Raw genomic sequence first — 7,048 nt, forward strand, 5'->3', positions numbered from 1 at the left:
CCTCCCTTTCTTTTCCATATTACTTACATGAAAGACCTTTACTACTTACCTGTCCCTTCCTGCACAATTAGTAACTCATTTTTCTGCACTGATCTACTAAAATATCTATTCTAAAATGGAGATCCTCCTTCTGTTTTTAATTCAGCTAGAAAAATAGTATTTGATGGTGATTGGAATCTTTATTTCCTGTAGTATGTTTTTGAATCTTTCAGTATGTAATTTTAATGAGAGTATGTATTTTTTTTATAACTATGAAAATACACTGGCAGAAGATGCAATATGAAAGTGCTTCGTAATATATAAATAACTGGTAAAAGCCTAATGAAGGCTCCATTGTACTGACACACAGCACAGCCAGGAACCACTGTTTACAAATTCACTTTTCATTAGGAAAAAAATTCAAGGCAGATTTGATTTTATCAGACAAAGCAGTTCCTTTTTTTTTTTTCCTTTTTTTTTTGTGTTCATTTTCTTCTTCACTCTTTTCATGTCAGTATTAAATATAAAGACAGGTTTTGTGTTTAATTGTAAATGAGCTGTGAAATGCAAGCCAAAAGGGCAACTTAAGAGCATCGAAGATTGCAGGTAGATGAGCTCTCACCTCTTTTGCTAGACATTTTGTAGCTTCATTATAATTCTTAGGGTCTTTTAGTTTATGACACAGAATCTGTACCTGTGTGATGCAAAACAATTGCATGCTGCAATGTTTTGTTTTGTTTTGGTTTTTTCTCTCCTGTGGATGTCTCTGTGTTTATTTGATGTACTGTTAGGAGAGTATGAAGGGATGCAGCTCCTATTTGTATTCTGAAGTTTTGTTTGGGTACAGTTTGTAACTATAATGATTGATAGCTCTGGAGGAGTTGAAAATCATGAAAGTTAACCCTAGCTACCTTTTAACTTCTATTTTGCATATATTTTCAAAAACATTGTTAAAATAATGTAGATTACCTGAGGCAAAGGTAAGCAATACAATACAATAATATATGAATGATCTGTCATACAGATAAAATAGTGATTGAAGCTGAGGATCAGGTTATGATTCTGTGTTCACAGCAACTAAAAATGTGTAAAGTACCTCATAGCATGGAAAAGACCTCAGATCTGATGGACATGCAAACTAATTTCAGGGGCTTCAATGATGGCATAAAAATGGTTTATCTGGAGTTGCTGGAGGACATCAAAACTCTGATGCATTTTCTTGACACCGTACCTGAGCTGTGCACATACTGGGAGTATCCAGCACCTGCTGTCTGTGTTGTAATTGCACATGACCTGAACTCCAAATAAATCTGGATTGCCTAAGAATTCCTCCTGGCCAGTGACTTAAGCCGCTTCTAAGAAGTATCCTAGATCAGTTTGTCCTTCTGACGCTGGGTATGTATGTGATGCCACTGCAAAGGGGATGTGGTGAATGGAGGTGACACACAGTATTGGCTCTGTCTGCACAGATGGGAAGTGGGCTCTGCAGTATGCTTCAAAGTACAGGCAACCCCTGAGTCTGTCTCATGAGCTGGACGGCTCCAGAAATAATTGCATGAATCGGAGATATAACATTCATGAATAAAAGTGCACTTTTAGGTAATGTAGACATTTATACTTGGGAAATGCAGATACGAAGTTTCTTGTCAGAATGATACTTTTCTACTTCCCTTCCTCATTCCTCTTCTGTGTGTGAAAATAACAATGCATCGTACACTTCATTATCCAGACTGTTTGCTGGGGCCTATTTTATTGTCCTATAGCCTATGCAGAGTATACTTGCCAGAATATATATAAGATTTTTATTTCTATTCAAACCTCATTCTATATGGACATCATTGAAAACCTCAATGTCTATTGATTGCTAAATTATTTTACACTTGAATAAGAGGAGAGTTGTAGTCTGGCATTGTAAAAACACATACATTGAGGAAAATGCCTCCATTTTATCCTCTGTGATTGCACATTTTCTCCATTAGATTGTGCATTTTATCTACTGTGAAGTTCAGGTTTTCCAGTGTCTCTCTTCGGGACTTTCTCTCTCTTTTGTCAAACCTGAGAGCTGACGAACAATCTAAGCTGACTTTGTTGTTGGACACATGAAATGTTTGACACAAATGAAATCTGTATTTCTTACAAAACAGGATTATTTTTGTTTATTTTGCCCCCACAAGCAGTATCTTGTTTGAGCATCTGTAGCTCAGATTTAATTGTTTCTTAATGCTGGAATGTTGAACACTACCCAAGGCAGAGATTTATGCAGCCCAGAGTATGCAGCAGAGAAAAGCAGAAACTGAACTGTGGTTTCATGCTGCTGGTGCAGACACTCTTCAAGTCGTGTTCCCTTCGCTGAAGCAATGTCTTGACACTCTGGATGGTAATATGTTAATATGCTTCCAAGTGAAATGGAAATTCTCAGTACAAAAGAATGAAGAATCCAAGCAAAAATTATTGAAAAATTAGAAAAAAAAGTAGAAAAATTATGCTCTACTCAATTTCATATTTTCTTAAATATACCTTAAACTCTCAGAAAGCTCTTCATATAACCCGTATTCTGAGGGTTCATATAAACTGCATTAAGAAAGTGATAGAAAGTTAAGCAGATTTTATAAACTTTTTTTTGTCTAGCATGCTTTATATGCAAATTACTTACCATACATATGAGCAAATTCCTGACAAAAAATCTTTCATACCACTGAGTTTTTGTTTTTTTTTCATTTTACTGACTTTTTGAAGCACTTTCGTATGAAGAAAAGTTTCTCTGTGATCTCTGGAATGTTTTATATTGATCAGCCTTCAGTCATCCATTCAGTGAATCAAAAAAAATGGGCTGTGACTGTGGAAACTTGCCCATATTTGAAAAATACAAAAGAGAGGTTTTTTCCATCCTTCCAGTCATGTAATTGTGATGGCCTAAAAGGGATCAATGCTACCTCCACAGTACTGGCTTCTTTTGATAAGCTGCAATTTTTTAAATGGTGTCTTTAAGCAGAAAAGGTGAATCAACTGACCCAATAGTGCACTTAGTATCTGCTCTGTTGTGGAAGTTAGATGGGGAGGTTTGGCAGGCTGAAAGGTGGCTCCAGAAATAGGGAGAGGGCATTTATTCATTTGACTATCTTAACACAGCGTAATATATCAGACGTCCCTTTCTCCCCCCACTTACCTGAAACCTATTAAATGTCTGATGATTGTTATGGGATCAGAAATTAATCACCCACACCTTGGGATGAAAGTTTGCTGCATTTTATTTTTATTGTTACAATACATGGTTGAGAAGCTCTGAAATCCTTCAGTAAAGGCAAGCACAACAACAGTGAAAGAAACAGGAAAAACTGGAAAAGTGCTGGAAGCACTGCTTTTGGAAAAAAGCACACAAATAAGTAAACATCAGGGACTAGAACAAATAGTGCTGTGGTAACAGGGGAAATGATATAATGGGTTTCAGGGAGTAGAAAAATCTTTCTAAGACATATTTAGAATTCAATAATGTAGATATATTAACTGGACCTACTGATATATAAAGTATATATTTATATACTTCTACAGAACAGGAATATATTCACTTCTATGTCATAGTTTTAATGGTTTTATTTTAAAAAAATGAGGTGAAGTCAGTGCAAATAAAAAAGATAATTTTAAAAAATAGACTCTGCAGAATCATCTAACTTCAGCTGGCACTGCAGAAGCTTAGAAATTTTGCTTACTGGCCTTTTTTACTATAAAGGAAATATCTGATTTATTCTATCCATGTCCTAATAGCTCAATCCAAACAGAATTTGTAATGAACAGTGAAATATTCTCTGTGTATATGTAAATGGATGAGTCTAGCAACGCCCCCTCTTCAGAGAATGGTCATATTCATCATTGAGAAGGACAAACTTTCCACTTTCAGATTTTGCTTTCAGCAGTGTAGCCAGCATGCACAGAAAAGTTACGTTGCAGGTATTTACTTTTGCTCTGCTTAAGTTCATGTTGGAAAGCTTTGACTAAAACTGTTGTGTTTCCATGAATGCCTCTATGAAAAAAGAATTTTAGCTGTTAGAAATATTCTTTAAAACCTTTCCCTATTGCCTTCACTCCTAAAATATCCCCAAATGGCAGCCCATTCCTTGTACCTATACTCCTTCTCAAAATCATCGTTCCTCTACCTCCCTGCTCCTTATGGCAATGCTACCCACCCACATCTATATCTATTGCCTTCCTGGTGATATTGCCACTTTTTTTTGCATGTTCCTCTCCTCCTTCAACCCTGTGATGCGGTTCCAAAGTTGAGAAAGACCAGGGACCTAAACTGAGGCTCTGCAACTTGCTGGTGCCCCAGCAAGCCCAGTTTACATATGGGACTGTCTGGGAACATACTTAGCTGATAACCAGGTGAGTAATTTGTTTTAGCTTTTGCTTGGCTGTGTAAGACTGTGTGGTGTAATGCCTATTGCTATTGATTTTTTTTTTTGCTCACAAATACGTAGAAATAGCAAGTAGGTGCTCTGTGTAGAGGAGACCCTAGAACTGCCCCAGAACTGTAAACAGTTCATCAACGGCCAATTACTTGTCATCAAAGGTGTGCAAGCTTGGGAGCTGGGTAAATCCAATTTTAGTGATAGCAAAGAGAGCAGAGAACATGGTCCATGGTCCATGATGTCAAGTACCATACAGAAGTCTACATAAAGCAGTAGGATCACAGAAATCAACTCATGCAGCTTTTATTGTGCAAACCAGACCCTCACTGATACATTCAAGACTTACATGAAATATGTTAAAAACATAATAAAATTAACAACTTAACAAGTAGAGTTAAAATTGTCCACCTGTGTGTTCTTTAATTTCTCTTTTTCAGCTATTGTGATAATAAGGATACTTTATAAATCTTTAAATCAAATTTCAAAACTTAACCTGTAAATGTGCTGGTAAAGGAAGCTTACAAAAATATGAATATTTTCTGCTTTAAAAAATATGAATATCTGACTTGACCAGAAAGTCTAAAAAGTATGGTTGAAACTGCACATTTTGTGAAATTACATTTCTACCAAACAATGGAACAGTTCTAGAGATTTCACATTGGCCATTTTTCTTTAAAATCAATGGAATTCACTAGGGTTGCAAGCATTTAATAATATTACACATTTTACTTAGAAATGAAGATTGATTTATGTATGTTTTAGTGTTTGGTGAATTTTGTATAATAATTCTAATTTTCAAAATATGATAGGGATGGTGGTTTTGCATGCTTTGATAAGTTTGTCCATTATTCTTTTCATTTTAACAATCTGCATTTTAATAATTTGAGGCTGCAATGATTTACAGTAGTTGAGGGTTTGTTTCTCTGTGTGTTGATTATAAAACAAATATTTAAAAATAGAATAGATAAATGAAAAAATGATTGGCATTCCCATCAAATGTATGCAAATACTGTGGCTAATTTATTACGATTGTCAAAAAAACTTAGACAAAATCTGCCACAAGGGTATTAAGGAAACTAAGTAATAGGGCTGAGGGACAAAATGATGGCATGGATCTGAGACTAGCTAAGAGTCAAAAATGGAGCTGGGTTTGCTTATTTAATATAACAAAATGTTAAGAAGGAAATGAAAATGCAGATAAACAGAAAATAGCAAAATGTACATAAGATAGGAATTAAGTAAGTCAATGCTTCAAAAGACATTAAAATCTTCAAAGTGACAACAGGAAGTTAGCCAACAAGAGAATATATTACACTAATTTTGTGTAAATGCAAGAGAATTACAGCTGTATAAATGGCTTTTGATTAAATGGATTGTTTAGCTCATTAAAAAAATCTTAAATTTTCCACAAAATGTGGATACATGTATTTTTACATTGATATATTCACACATTTCCATTAAAGATGTAAGTAAATTTTTGACCAGTCCTTAACAATGCATGTTGGAATAACAGAAGTTCAATACTAACATTATTGGATTCTAGATCATTGCAAGCTATCCATATGAAAAGAACAAGAAAATTTCTCAATGTCCTTAGCAAATCTGAATAGTGAACAATGTGAAAACAAAATATGCAAGATAATGATAATTTCATTATGTTAGTCAGTGGTACATTGAGTGAACAGCTGCATGGGATTTAGTTTACTGTATTGAGAAAGCCTAGACATGACTGAATAATGGCCATAGGCCAAGGCCTGGCCTAACCAATTTTATTAACAGAGATGACAAGATCCTAAGAGAGTGTTTTGTTGTTACTAATACTTCATCTATTAAATGGTACTTTCTCAGAATAGAAATAGTAAATTTCTGTTTAGGAAAAAAAATTAGTTTAGATTGGTTAGGTAAGGAAAACTATTTTTGCCAGTATTAATTAAGAAATAAAATACCATGTTAAAAGCACTTTTTTCTTTTGCTATATTGCTTTTAGTTGTACTTTAACCTCACAAAATTTAGAGGGCTTGTAAGAGATTTAGTTTTCTTTGCAAGGTGTAGTTTAATCATCTCTGATAGATCCTTATTTAAATTCTTAAACAGAAAATAAAGGCTTTGTGTTTTGGTTTTTATTTCTAATCTGTAAGTATGAGTCTGCTGATTACAAAAGAATAAATAGTAATGCAGATAAAATATATTTTATACAAAAGCTTCCAGTTAAATTGAGTGCGCCTTCAAGGAAACAATGGCACGTTGTTCATTGAAATAATCTGCCAATCTTGTCCCATTCAATTACTAAAATATTCTTTTGATGTTTAAGCACATAATTAACACAATGCATTCTGTTTTATAGGTCACAGTTTTTCAGTTACCATATTTTAATCACAAAGGAGAAGCTCACTCTATTATGCTCATAGATGTTGTCCTGGTTTTGGCTGGGATAGAGTTAATTTTCTTCCTAGTAGCTGGTACAGTGCTGTGCTTTGGATTTAGGATGAGAATAATGTTGATAACACACCGATGTTTTAGTTGTTGCTATAGTGCTTACACTAGTCAAGGACTTTTCAGCTTCCCATGCTCTACCGACTGAGAAGGCTGGAGGTGCACAAGAAGCTGGGAGGGGGCACAGCCAGGACAGCTGACCCAAACTGGCCCAAGGGACATTCCATACCATG

The sequence above is a fragment of the Pygoscelis adeliae genome, unplaced genomic scaffold (assembly GCF_000699105.1).
Source record: "Pygoscelis adeliae isolate BGI_AS28 unplaced genomic scaffold, ASM69910v1 Scaffold17, whole genome shotgun sequence".
Lineage (NCBI taxonomy): Eukaryota > Metazoa > Chordata > Aves > Sphenisciformes > Spheniscidae > Pygoscelis > Pygoscelis adeliae.